The following is a 13,819-nucleotide window of genomic DNA, read 5'->3' on the forward strand; positions in this document are numbered from 1 at the left end:
TCAAACTTAACGCTACCAATTCCCTTAAAATTGTAATGTAAGTAATGCTTTTCAACATAACTCAATAGCTATTTGGTATACAAATTCAATAAAATGGCGACGCAATTCAAACGAAAATTGTGACAGAGTCAATAATCTGACCGTTGAATTTATTCAGGTAAAGAGAAGTGAACGCGATAGAAAGACCTTATTGAATTTATTTGAACTGAGCCCGAAAAGCTTTATTACTGAGCGAACGATAATCCACAAGCTTTCTGCAGTCAATATGCATGTAAATGTAGATATTTCCTGGTATTTCTACTTGAAAGTTTATTTTTAAATCGCTGAGAGATGTTCAATCATTGGATTTTTCTTCGAGAAACTTACGAATTACCCAATGTATTTTTTGAATGAATTAATTAGCAAATAGAGTTCATTGCAGTATCGGATAGTAATGTTTATGAATAACATCCAACAGTTAATAACTCAATTTTAAAGAAAACTGTTCCTCCTTTGAATAAACAAACAAGCTGACAAATAAAACTGATCATAGCATCAATCACTTATTTTTGATTATCTCAAACAAATGACGGTATTTGACCACTATCGCCTGTTATATCAAGAAAATATTTTCTGCATGGAATGCACAATGCACCAGCTTACGCTTGAACCCATTTTCCTAACCAATTTCCGTCCACGGTCCGCTTCCCTAGTAGGTACCAGTTCTCTGTAACAGATTTCTCGTTCCAGCACTTTAGCGGAGCTACTTAGAATAGTTTAGTATTAAGGAGGTGTAAATTACTCTAAGTTCATCTAGATGGCCTGATTATACAGTAGGTATACACCTGTACCTACTATGTGTTCAAGCGGGTCAAGCCTTGAACATGACCACTATCAATGGCACTAGAGTAAAGTTGTAGGTACTTACGTACATATTTTAACTGAAGGGGGGTCGCTAAAGCCTCACTTGGTTATCAAATCACCCTCAGTGAGAAGTAATTATTCATTTTTTTTTCAAGTCCTGTGCCAAAATCTATCACTGAGCTATCGACTAAAACGTTAAAAGACCTTAGAATATTTGCAAGAGTTCATTAATTTAAACAGACAAGAATACTCTTCAAAACATAAAACTAAACCATTTAAAATTCACCTCTAATTAAAACCAGGTGTCCTAGTTTCACGCGTAAACTAGCTAGCAATGTTCCTTCATAACTCGCCAAACTAAAACAAAGAAAAAATTCCCACACAACAATTATATAGCAATAAGTCTTAAGAACAAAGAAACTGTGACAGTTATTGGAATGTGAATATTCATAGACCAGTCTTAAGACTTTTGTCTAAAGTGTAACGAGGTTACTGCGACCACCAACTTATAATGTCCCACCGTACTACGGTCTCTGCATTGTAGTTTTGGAGTATATTTTAATTGCAGTCGAGGATAATGAGTCCGTTTTCTTGAGAAAATTACTCGGTGCTAGTAAGTTTCCTTAACGAGACAATTGTGTAGTTCCTTTTTATTCTGATCTAGGTTGATTAAGAAAGAAATTGCTCGAACATTTCGTACGAGCATTGGTCTGTTGGTAGTCTTTTGTTTCACTGTGAAATTAGTGTAGCCTAAAATATAAAATGACAGCAATCAATTCGTATGTCACAAAGTGTGTAGTCAAGCGTAGAACTAAGGTAATTTTGCCGTAAACAATAGATTAGATCATGTGGAAGGCTCGTGCAGGTTCATTATTGACCAGGGCACGTTCAATGGTCACTGTGTTCCGCCTCACGTCATGCACAATGCTCTTGTGCATTATTACATTATTGGAAGACGACATGCAATATTAATTGGCGTATAGTTGTATTTCACTCGGTTGGGACAGAACAGAATCAATTATGTGAAATAATTAATGGTTCAGAAGCAACATGAGTATCTAAATATAGCATCGATTACTTATTATTTATAGATTTGTCAGCAGGTAATGTTATTTTTTACTTTTCGCTAAACAAAAAAGATTCTGTTTGGATAAGCTAAAATTAGATAAATAAAGAATTCATGACGTGTGTTTTTCAAAAAACCACTGCCTATTCGACGTCTGGAAGTAGATTTCAGCTTACATTATTCATTTTCCCAAAATAGCCGTAAATCGGAAAAGCCATACATAAACTAGAAGCCAAAGGCACCTATAATAGTTGGATGTATGGACTCCTACGTAATGTTTGAGTACTAGTGCCGCCCCACGCCTGCGGTTAAAACTTTTAACAAAATTATTGGCCCTTTCAGTACGTGATGAAATACGAATATATTTCATTTTGAATCCGCGGGGAGCTATCCATCCTGACGGGGCTTCCTGCGGCCTTTTTAGTAATGTATGGATATTAATATGGATTTATTTATCCTATACGTACGGCTTAATGGATTTGTCAACGAGCGTCAAAAGGGTAACGTTACAGTTTATACTGATGGAAATAATTTTATATGCGTAATATGCGAAAAAGCTATGTAAGTACCTAAGTGTATGCTAATTGTAATGCTCGTAATATTTAATATAAATTTCTTTTAACAACACTGTCAGAGAGTATAGTACTGTTTATAACCAGAAATTACAAAAAAATGTCATTATGAAAAATATCTTAAAATCAGTAGGTATGATAATGTAACGTGAAGGCATACAAAACCAATCAAGTTTCACAATACAATTGAAACGTACCAGGTACCTATCATACAATTTCATCATACAGATATTCATCTTGAACATAGTAGCGGAATTTCGTGGAAACTAAATTGGATCGTACGAGTACGTCAGCGTCACTCGTTTCAATATTGGTACCTACACAACCTTTGATAAATCTGAAACTGAAACAAATATGCGGCATAGTTTTTTTTAGCACTACAAAATACACCTTCACGCAAGATCGGTTTTGGTACAATATTCTTTTGAATAAGTAAACGCTATTTTTGTGAGGTTTAAAAAAAACTTGCCTATTCTGAACGTAGTTCTAAAAGTTGCAAAAGCTTGGTCAAGAGTATCAATTTGGTAAGCGCTGAAACAAATAGTTTTTGGCGATATTTTCATCATTTGTCGGAATTCTCAGCCTCAGTGCGAACCAAATCCATAATTTAGAATTACTTAAAGCTGAAAAAAGGGCCGACCAATACTTTTATATAGTTATTGTCTAGTATACAAATATTGTGATTTAAATCACTTAACTCTATGACAAACACTTATAAATTTTATGTAATACCGCATATAGGTTAAGAACCCTTTGAAAAATTACAATAGAAACAGCGTCCCACTTTCCTCTGCGTATGATAATGATACCAGTAATTCGCAGTAACTTTATTGACATACGTTCCTTTACAATTTCCCTTCTCGTTATCGCCTAGTCTGCTTCGTTAAATTCATTAGTTAGCATATGAGTTGCGAGTATTCTTGATGGAATAAGTGCACAGCGTATAGAGTTTCAAGGAATTATTTTTAATTGGAATCATGTCGACTGAGAAAGTTCATTGCACACCTACTTGGTGTACTTAAAGATTAAAGCTAGGATTTTACACTTTCTAGTTAGTTTTTGCACAAAAATATAGAGACAAAAATATTGGTTCCGAATATAATTATATGATACAGTATGTGGTTAATTTACCCTGTGCTTAAGGAGGGTAAAAGGTGAATGGCGTGAACCAATTACTGCTCATAAAAAAGACCTTTACAAATATCAATCAGTCTTATATTTAACGTTTAAAAATACATTGTTTATGGAAAAAAAAACACGAGGAAAGTCATTTAAATGTGAAACTCGCGGAGCTGCGGATCTGGTCTACACGTGGAAGATTCATAAAAAGTGATTTGTAACCGAAATATTACACATAATTAATCAAAGAAACGACCACAGTTTTCCTGATTCGCGGAAAAATATAATATCTTTGAAAATTGATCATAGCATTCGGGAAAGGACAATGCCCGGAAATAAAAAAAAACTAATTTTTTGGTAAAATTTACAAAATGTGTAATCATCATTCAGTCACGTTTCAAAATTCTGCACCAAACATCAAGAACTACTCGCTGACAAGACAAGATAAATGCGTTTCCTCCAAAACGGTCTTTACGGGAATATTCAATAAGTGACGACACTTTTACGAGTTTGATAGGATCGCTCGGCAACAGTCTGGACGGGTTGCACCATCTGTCAAATGTCTGTATGATCTTTGACACTTTATCGTTGAGCTCGTAAATCTTGTCCGTGTTATCCAGCATATTTTACTTTTAGAGTCACATGTGTTTTACAACTTGCATAAAGTGAATGTATTTTATTTTGTGCTTGTTCTATGCAAAATGTTTGATGCTATTTTTACATTATCTACCAGGAAATCATAATTTTAAACCATATTGCTTGTAAAGAAATTTCTTGGTAGTCATCTCATCGCTAATTTATTTCGTAAGAACCAATCTTATACCCAAAAGTGTGCTCTCAACAAAATTATGTAAAGAAGTATTATATACTTAACTAGCAAACCCGGCGAACTCCGTTCCGCCACCAGATGGCTTCGTTTTATGTAACATATTGTTTGGTGATATTTTTTGTTTTTCCTGAATTTTCTTTGCTATAAACCTCACGGAGCCCGAGACCTTTCCAACGAATGCAAAACCGTGGAAATCGGTTCGTGCGTTCTGGAGTTATAGCGTCAGGGAGGAAAACCGGACTTATTTTTATATAGTAGATAATATTCACTGTGCTGATTTTCGATTCAACTGAAATACGTATTTTTGATATAACGAGTTACTTTGGGTCAAGGGTCAATTTACTTGGGACTGCTGAATTTTTACTTCCTAATAACCCTAAAAAAATATTTTCTATAAAAACTGCTATTATAAATACGATTTCGACCTCGTGGTTAATTCATTCTCGAGAACTATAGGCACATCTTTAGGGTAGGCATAACGGTTGTCTAAAGGGCACTTGTTGGCATAGGTACTCAAACTCAACTTTAGAAGTAAAATATTCAGTAACCCAGACATAAAAGGCACTAGGCCAGAAAGAGGCCAAAACTAAGCTAGATAATATGATAAGATGTGATAATCAGACTATCATTAACTGCTACTTAGAGTTACATGGCGCACCTGCACGTATCATCGGATTTGATTCCCGGTTCAGGCTGAAATCGTTTTGCGGGCTTCATGAAACATTCACACAACGGACCCGTATCTGAAAGTTAGTGATTGATACACCTATGCTTCGAAGAAGATTTCATTCACATACACTGCGTAGTGCGTTTTGCGGAAAATACTGCCTGCAGCCGAATCAAAAGTAAACATGTCGTTTCTTAGGCTTTACACTCTCTATGTACCTAAAATTTAAACTGGTTCTGTAGACTTGGCGTCGAAGTGACAGACAGACGACGGATTAAATTGAGAAAACAAAAAAACTACCGCTATCTGACTCTAGTGGAAAACCTGTCGATAGTTATTAATTCAATTAGTTATTGGCAAACTGCCCTAAAACAAAGTTAGCATCAGCTATATCAATTTCAACTTAAATTGCGTTTCAGTAAATTCCATCAATTGTTTAATTCAATTCGAAACTATCAGTTATATAAAAGAAACCATATAGCAACCAATACTTCGAACACTTTTGACTATCAACTGTATTGTTTTAGTTACCACGTAACACGGGCTTCTATTCTCTTTATTCAAGTTTCCAATAATTATATTATTGTTTGACTAATGCTAACGTAATACCTACCTCTGCAAATGTTACATAATATATGAAGCGTGTTCTTGTATTGTTTAACCCCCTTACTTATAAAATCTCTAATCACCTTCTAAGCAACATTTTAACTAATCACTACTTAAAGTCTTAAGTAGTGATTAAATGTTAGTTAAGACGTGCTTAAGCAACTTTTATAAGTAAGAATTTTCTTAAACAGCCCTTAAGTATTACCTATATTTAATTCACGTTTATAAGTAAGGCTGTAAAATCTAAACTGTATTTAAATACCTACGCAATATTAGTCTGATTATATAACATATTCATAGCCAACTTTGCACAAAGACGTCCCATAAATAACTCAGCGAGTGTGCCCGTTAATAATTTGAGCAAAACTTTACTTACTACCTCGAGAAAGTTACTCTTAACTGCTAGTAAATTTAACACCAGCAAGTGTGGTTTATTATAAAACCTCATACTTTTAAGTTGTTGGTCAGAGCAACTGGCTAACTTAAATACTAACAGCCTTACTTATAAACGTGAATTAAATAATAAGTAATTCTTAAGGGCTGTTTAAGAAAATTCTTACTTATAAACGTTGCTTAAGCATGTCTTAACTAACATTTAATCACTACTTAAGACTTTAAGTAGTGATTAGTTAAAATGTTGCTTAGAAGGTGATTAGAGATTTTTATAAGTAAGGGGGCTAGTCTTTATTTCCTAAGTTCCTTCATAAGCTTAGCTTTTCCGGACTATGAGAAAAATTGGTTTAACTTAATCGACCGCGTACTAGAGAGTACAGTTTTCAGTAGAGACCAAGGCACTGAGTCATAAAAAGACAATGCATATATTCATGCACAAAAGTATGTGTCACCTATAATCGTGAAATAAAACATCTATACCAGTGTTATACCTACATTCTTTATGTTGATATTATACAATTATTTTTTACAATTACAATTGAGATTTCAGATCACATTTATCAAAATCTGAGAAAAGTATCATTAGCGTGCAGGTATTTATTTATCTAGCCTATCTGTTTTTCAAGTGTTGTTCACCGTTAAATTAATTACCATATTTTTCAAAGTTCAACATTAATTTTCAGTTTTAATTGATGACAGACGACAGCTTCGCATTAAAGCAACAACAACTCAGCCGAAGGGCCGCTTAGCGCAATATTAAAACGTTTCGTTGCGTCACTGGCCTCTGAGAAAGCACCGGAGATAAATCTTTCAAATACATTAGTCTAGATACCAAGTGATTACGGCCTTATAAATTGCAGCAACAAAAAAACTTTGTCAAAAGCTAACATTCATTACTGAAATCGGTTTATCAAGGAAGGAATATAGAGGTACATATAAATTATGATGTTCTAATAACAATTAAATGTTGTACGACAGATGTTAATTGGTTCATTAATAAAACGTCATTTACAGAATCTCTGCTTAGTTATTGATATCTATTCGATAAATTAAGTTTTGAAGGCAAATTAATTCTATTGGAATACCAATTAATTAATTGTATATTGATGTAAATAGTCAATTAGTTGTTATGGATTTGTAATTAAATTAGCTATCGACATTTTGGTACGATTGACATTAACATCCTATTTGATTTCAGCATACCTTTCTAGTAGATACATTTCATTAGAGGTCATCATCCTCCGAGCCTTTTCCCTGCCATGTTGGGGTCGGCTTCCAGTTTAACCGGATGCGGCTGAGTACCAGTGTTTTACAAGGGTGACATAATAGGTAAAAACATTATTAAAAATGAAACGGCATTTTTTTAATATAACCAATATTCAAAAATGGAATACAGATAGGCGAAGTTAAATAAGTTTACGGGTATCTGATTCCAAATAGAATTTCATAACAAATAAAACTGAAGTATGGAAATATATTAAATTTGTAATTCCCAGACTAAACCATCGGATTAAAACAATGGCATAATTATAATATCCACAATAATGAGGTTATTTTAATTAACTGCCACTATGATGACATCGAAACAGCACCGCATATCATCGACTTTATAACGCAGGACAAACAATATTGAAAACCCGCGGAATATATTTATTGTTGATCATTGTAAATACTATTAATATCGCTTATTGTTAAAAAGGCATATTATAATGTTAATGATTATTTCACAGATAAACGCAGAATATGGCAGCTCTGAAGTGGAACAAAAGTGCTTTATTTTATTTTGTATTTTTCGGTGTTTTAAATTAATAATTGATGAAATTGAATTGTATAATTGTAAAATAAATTAATAATAATTAAATTGTAACAGACAGCTGTGTTGCTGGGAAGTTTGTTTTTCACCGCTTCTTCTTTCCAGCCATAACACTAGGAAGTGGTGAGAGGGGGGCGTTTTGGGGGTGCTGTCATTCTTGTAAAATTTTGACGTTAAAAAGTGCTAATCGTATTAGCCTACTTTAATAAATGATTTTGACTTTGACTTTGACTTTATTGAATTAATCGGACATTACGGTATTTATACGTGCAATACCCAATATTGAGTACTTTAACCAATTCGAGATTATGCAATTTTCTAAATAAATCACAAACTGGACAGTGCCATCCTTTGAATCAATATTTATTTATCAACTACACGAATTAATACCTAACTACGGAATAATATACCGTCTGATAAAACCCCAAGACTTGTCAAAAACTTATGAAGAAAAAAATAAGACAATAAAAATAAGGTTCCGTTTGCCAATTATATTTATCTGTCCCCAGATTGTAGTGAGCCGCAACACTTTCCATTTACAAAACCCAGCTTATCTTCCCATGAAAATTTAGGCAACGCACCCCTGGGGTTGCGGAACAATTCCTAAGATTGTTAAGATGCCAAGGCATTTTGCCACAAATGATTCCCAAGTACATCCACTGTGCGAAGTGGAAGATTTTTCTTTGTCATAACATCAATGGGAAGGAAGTAATAGCGAAGATGGTCGTTCGCAGATTGAAGAGGGGGAAATAAACGAAATTATGTTAGAACGGTTATTTGTAACGTTATTATGCACTTGAGTTGTCATTTGTTTTTATGAGTGTTCGTGGATTGCGCTCATTGTTCGTTGACTTTTGGTGACTAATTCATTAAGGAATCTTAATTTTCTGTTAAACGTGCACTAAACTCAATATAAAGTAGCAATATAGTCGGTTCCGAATTAACTCTCTTGTCGCAGAGGACGAAGTTTTGGCGAGAAAAAAAGGGGTGACAATAATTTATTTTACGCAGCTCTGCTTATAAGCGAAACCGAATATACATTAGTGGCGCGATAATCGTCTGTGTGGGACACCGAGCAAAAACAAAGTAAACGAGGGAAAGTTTTTGCGTGGCCGACACCAAAGCAACGCGTTCAGAATTTCCCCCATTAATTTTGTCCACAGGAAATCGTTTGACAGTCCACTGGGCATGTCGTGAACCTATTATGCCTACTTAGACAGAACACTGACCCTTTTATGTACGACTTTAGAATAAAACTAAATGGACCAGTTGAGTTTTATCATAATACCAAAATAGGATGCGGGACCTACCGCTAACAAAAGTAAGGATACGTTTATTTTCTTTCAACCTTTTGTTCTAAAACGAGTACGCCTACTGAGACGTGATAGAATTAGATGTCAAAACATGAAAGAAACAAGTCATTTAGTTGACGAACAAGGAATATTATTGAGTTACTCTTAAAATACTCTTGAATAAATTCGTATAAACGGGTAACTAGGTAGATCAAAGGCGTAAAAAAATCATACAATTTTAACATGAAACACAAGGTAAGTGCCCAAAACAATATCATAACATTTATATACCTACATAAAAGAACGTAAAAAGCTTAGACAGACATGTGGTATTTTTCACCTTCTCAAAATAAAACTTTATTTTACTACAAGGTATACCTAATAAGATTCCCTAAATATCCATCTAATGAAATCATAATCGTGCTAGTGTAATATATAACACAGGTCATCCACGTAGTAGCACTAGAAATAATTAAGAGCCATCCTTATATTGGACACAAAGGGTCATTAAGCGTGTGCCTACGTAACCGCTTTCAAATCGTAGTCAGAATTTTAGAAATTCAACAAAGGCTTCAACAAAGAGCTTTGCCACCAACAAAGCTCCCAAATTGGTAGGATACAGTCACTATTACTAAGTGGGTGGCAAATTTACGAGATCCCCTTTATAAAAGAATAAAGGATTCGCACATAAAACGTGTTATCTTTTTGCTAAAATATCAAAAGGCATTCAATTGAAAAAAGGTCGCGTTCTTCGAAGCTGGCTGAACATTCTGTAATTAAATTGTCACAGTTGCTTGATATTGTTATCTTAGTTGAAACTGGTATAAAAGAAAAACGGTAAATGTAAGTAGAACATTTTATACCACATCTAAGTAATTAGTGTGGAGGAGAAAATCTGGAAATGTCAGCGGTGACTGGGTCCTTTGTAGAACTAATTCGTGGTAACTAATACTCTATGAGTAGACGACGATGATAAAAGCCAGGATCTTTTTTATCCACTATATTCCACAAAAGCCTTCCAAAAATCGTATATGATAGATGCAAATCCAGGTGTCCTTGGGTCGAGTCATTATTCAGTAACGTTGCATAATATTATATCATATGATAGTCACGCTCAATTTTTGTGCCAACCTCCCTATTCTTGAATCGGGTGCCGGTGTCTTATTCCAGCGATAGATCCTACTTATATTATAAATCCTACTTATATTATAAATGTGAAAGTTTGTGAGAATGTATGGATGTATGTTTGTTATTCAATCACGCAAAAACGGCTGGACCGATTTGATTGAAATTTGGTAGGTAGATAGGTGATACCCTGGAATTAACATATAGGCTACTTTTTATCAACAAACCACGAGGGCGAAGCCGCTGGCGGAAGCTAGTACATCATAATTACGTGCTAAGAGAAATGCTGTATCTACTGATCTACCAGAAAATAAACGAATGAATGCACCGTACTTACTGCATATACCTTAACCAACAGAAAAAAGCCCAAATTTCAGTTATTATAGCACAAAGAGCTTTAAATGTGCGGTTTAACGTGCTTACGTTGGCACTAAATTAATATCTGGTTATAAACGGGCTAACTAATAGTGCAGTGTCAGTTAGCTAGCCACTTAGTTGAGAGACTGACGCTTTAATTTATAGCGGGTCTGAGATAGAATGCGTTGGACAACTTGAAATGTAACTTGACCGAAGAACACAAGATTTGTGTTGAATAAATTGACATTTAGGTTCTTACAATAAGTTCTATAAACGCAATATTTTTTCCCCTTGGATATTCGAGATACGCCATTGCACCCCATAGACGAAAATATTATTTGAGTAATCTTTTAAAGGAGCTCAGACAATCTTCCAAACTAAATAAATATTTGATCAACTTTTTATTCAAACTGAATCAATTACTTTAAATATAAACGACAACACATTAATCGGAAGCTTTTAAAAATAAAGATATCTATCCTTGTTAGAAAAAACTGAGAGAAGTCCGTAAATTACCTACATTGGTGCCTACGACCTTCTTGTAAATGAGCCTCACATGCAGGTTCCTTTGTTTTTCTACGTAAAATATGGGCTTAGGGCTTTATGGCCCGCGTATCTTTTGTACCTAACTTAGGTATACAAATGTGGCTGTCATGCTAAGAAAATGGGATTCTTGAAACTGAAATAACGGCGCCAGATTTTTTGTGAAAAAAACTAAACCTTCAAAACAGTAACGATATATGGGGCCTTACTACAAAAACTTTAAACCCTGTTTTACACTTGTCTAATAAAATTTTGGCTGCAAAATGAACCATATGTCAACGTCATAATTTGACATTATTTTAGACAAGGCATAAACTGACGTTTAAAAGTTTTTGTAGTAAGACGGATTATGTCTAAGATCAACCGTGATCTACCATCTTGATATTGTTTATCTTCGGAGTAAACCTTATGTAATGTTACAATACGCGCTTAGCTAAGTCCTCAGCTATATATATCGATAAGTAACCGACAAAAAGTCATCGCCTAATCGCCGTTCCTTCCAAAGTATTTCGAACAAAATCCCGAACATATATAGTAGTGATAATAATCTAAGACTACGAACACAGATCAGTCACCACATGATCGATTGCTCGGTACCTAATCGATCCTCTCGATTAGACGGGAACAGGGATAAGCTTAACTTCGTTCACGGTCAGTAGATAATTGGCAGCGGGTACGCCTAAAGTCACAACTTTTTTTCGGCAATCGATTTTCACGTTAGACTCTTTTCTACAAGACCAGGACAGTAATAGATGACCTTTTTAAAACTGGGAACAATGTGTCTTATTAGGTACATAATACATACCGTAGGTATTTTTAAAAGAACCATTTAATCCTATATTTACGTCCCTGGATTACATAATACCTAATATGTAGTACATATTAGGTATCATAGATAGTACTACTACTACTACATATTAGGTATCTATGATACCTAATCTAAGGTATCTATGATACCTAATATGTAGTACATATTAGGTATCTATGTTACGAGAAAAGTAACAATTTGGATCGCGATTCTTTTCGTTTTGACATAAACATACTTCACCTCTGTAAACTAAAACTACAAAAGATCTGCAGCAATAAATTAAATCATAAAACATTTTCTAAGACATCTAGGTCCTAAAAAATTACGAACAAACAAAACAATCAATCTTATCATTCAAATTATAAAGTTGAGAATTGCTCAACTGAACTTCTCGAAACACTGATTTCATCCATCTTCGTTCATCACTGGCTAACTAATAATTAACTACAAAGAAATTTCAAAGGGATCTATTGTTGTAATTATCTCGCTGAGATAGCACTTGAATAACTTTTTAATTAATAGCTCGGTACAGTGAACTAACAAATGAAGTCTATGAAAAATATAATATACCTCTGACTTTTTTTTTCATACGCTTGTCATCAGCCCTTTTCGCCAAATTTTTGGTAGAATATTACTCATCAGCATCAACATAAAATATACCTAACATTGCATTATAATTATTGCCTATAATTTCATTAAATACATTGAGTGATTTATTAATAGGTACCTACAACATTACCGAAGCGGATTTACACAATTCTGGGAAAACAATAATTTCCTAAATAAATTGATATGATAAGCTTATTTGTTGAAAGTACGATAGTATTTAACGTTATTTGAACCTGATGAATGTTAAAATAATACTACTATGTATCATCATTTTGGGATTATAGGACTTGGCACGCAGACGAATTATAGTAGGCCTACGTAGTTAAAAGACCACAAAGATTTTTTACTGCTTCTTAAAATTTGAGGAAAAAAATATCTTCTCCAATTTAATCATATCATTTTTATAAAAACCCAATAATATTCATAATTAGGTAAATATTTTGATTGAGTACCCAATCGTGAAATACATAATTAAATCTCAACCTTCGAGCTAATTAATTATATGATCATATAGAGAGAATATGATTATTATTCTTTCACTATGTAAACACTGCAAACTGGATCCTGTAATATATGGCTTACCTAAACTTAAAGATTTTGGTAAAATTTAAAAAAAGTTCCCGTTATGTATTTTTTTTTTTAATAAAAAACTGTGCAGATAAAAACGATCAACTTACCAGACTCCTTCAAAACTCAAAACTCGAGCAAACTAATTTCAAGTACATACGAACACTTTACAACAGTCACACATGAAAAACCACTGAAAACTCATTCAAAAAACAATTTTAAAGTTGTAACGGCTAATAATTAGAATTTACAACACATCGTATTTACCCAACTTTAATGTATTATATCACCATTGTTTATAATTTGAATTTTGTGAACGGTGTCACGAGTTTTCGTAACGTGGGACGTAACGCGGCTCGATCACCCTTGTCCGCTTTCACTCGAGTCTTGGAATAAACTGGTTGTACAGAAAGGGTGCTAGCACCGCGCATGCGTAAACTGACGAATGACACTATGAGAAATTAAGCCTACTGAACTTTGTTGTGACAAAAGAATTCTTCAATATTGATAGGTTTACAAAGTTTTGCATTTTGTAACAATTTGTAACTGAGTCTTGATTCTTCTTTTTGACTGATTGTTGTTGATCAAGTTTCTATCTACAAAAGCTACA

General features: G+C 33.9%; 1 protein-coding gene across 1 annotated transcript in view; it reads right to left on the minus strand.

Annotated features, from left to right (window-relative positions):
• The window catches only part of LOC124633860 (alkaline phosphatase-like), a 97,997-nt gene extending 84,403 nt beyond the window's left edge, over positions 1-13,594 (minus strand). Inside the window, exon 1 of the mRNA XM_047169227.1 lies at positions 13,320-13,594. The gene's annotated coding sequence lies outside the window, so the exon portion shown is untranslated. The remainder of the gene's footprint in view (positions 1-13,319) is intronic.
• Between the last annotated feature and the right edge of the window lie 225 nt (positions 13,595-13,819).

Source organism: Helicoverpa zea, chromosome 10 (assembly GCF_022581195.2).
Source record: "Helicoverpa zea isolate HzStark_Cry1AcR chromosome 10, ilHelZeax1.1, whole genome shotgun sequence".
Lineage (NCBI taxonomy): Eukaryota > Metazoa > Arthropoda > Insecta > Lepidoptera > Noctuidae > Helicoverpa > Helicoverpa zea.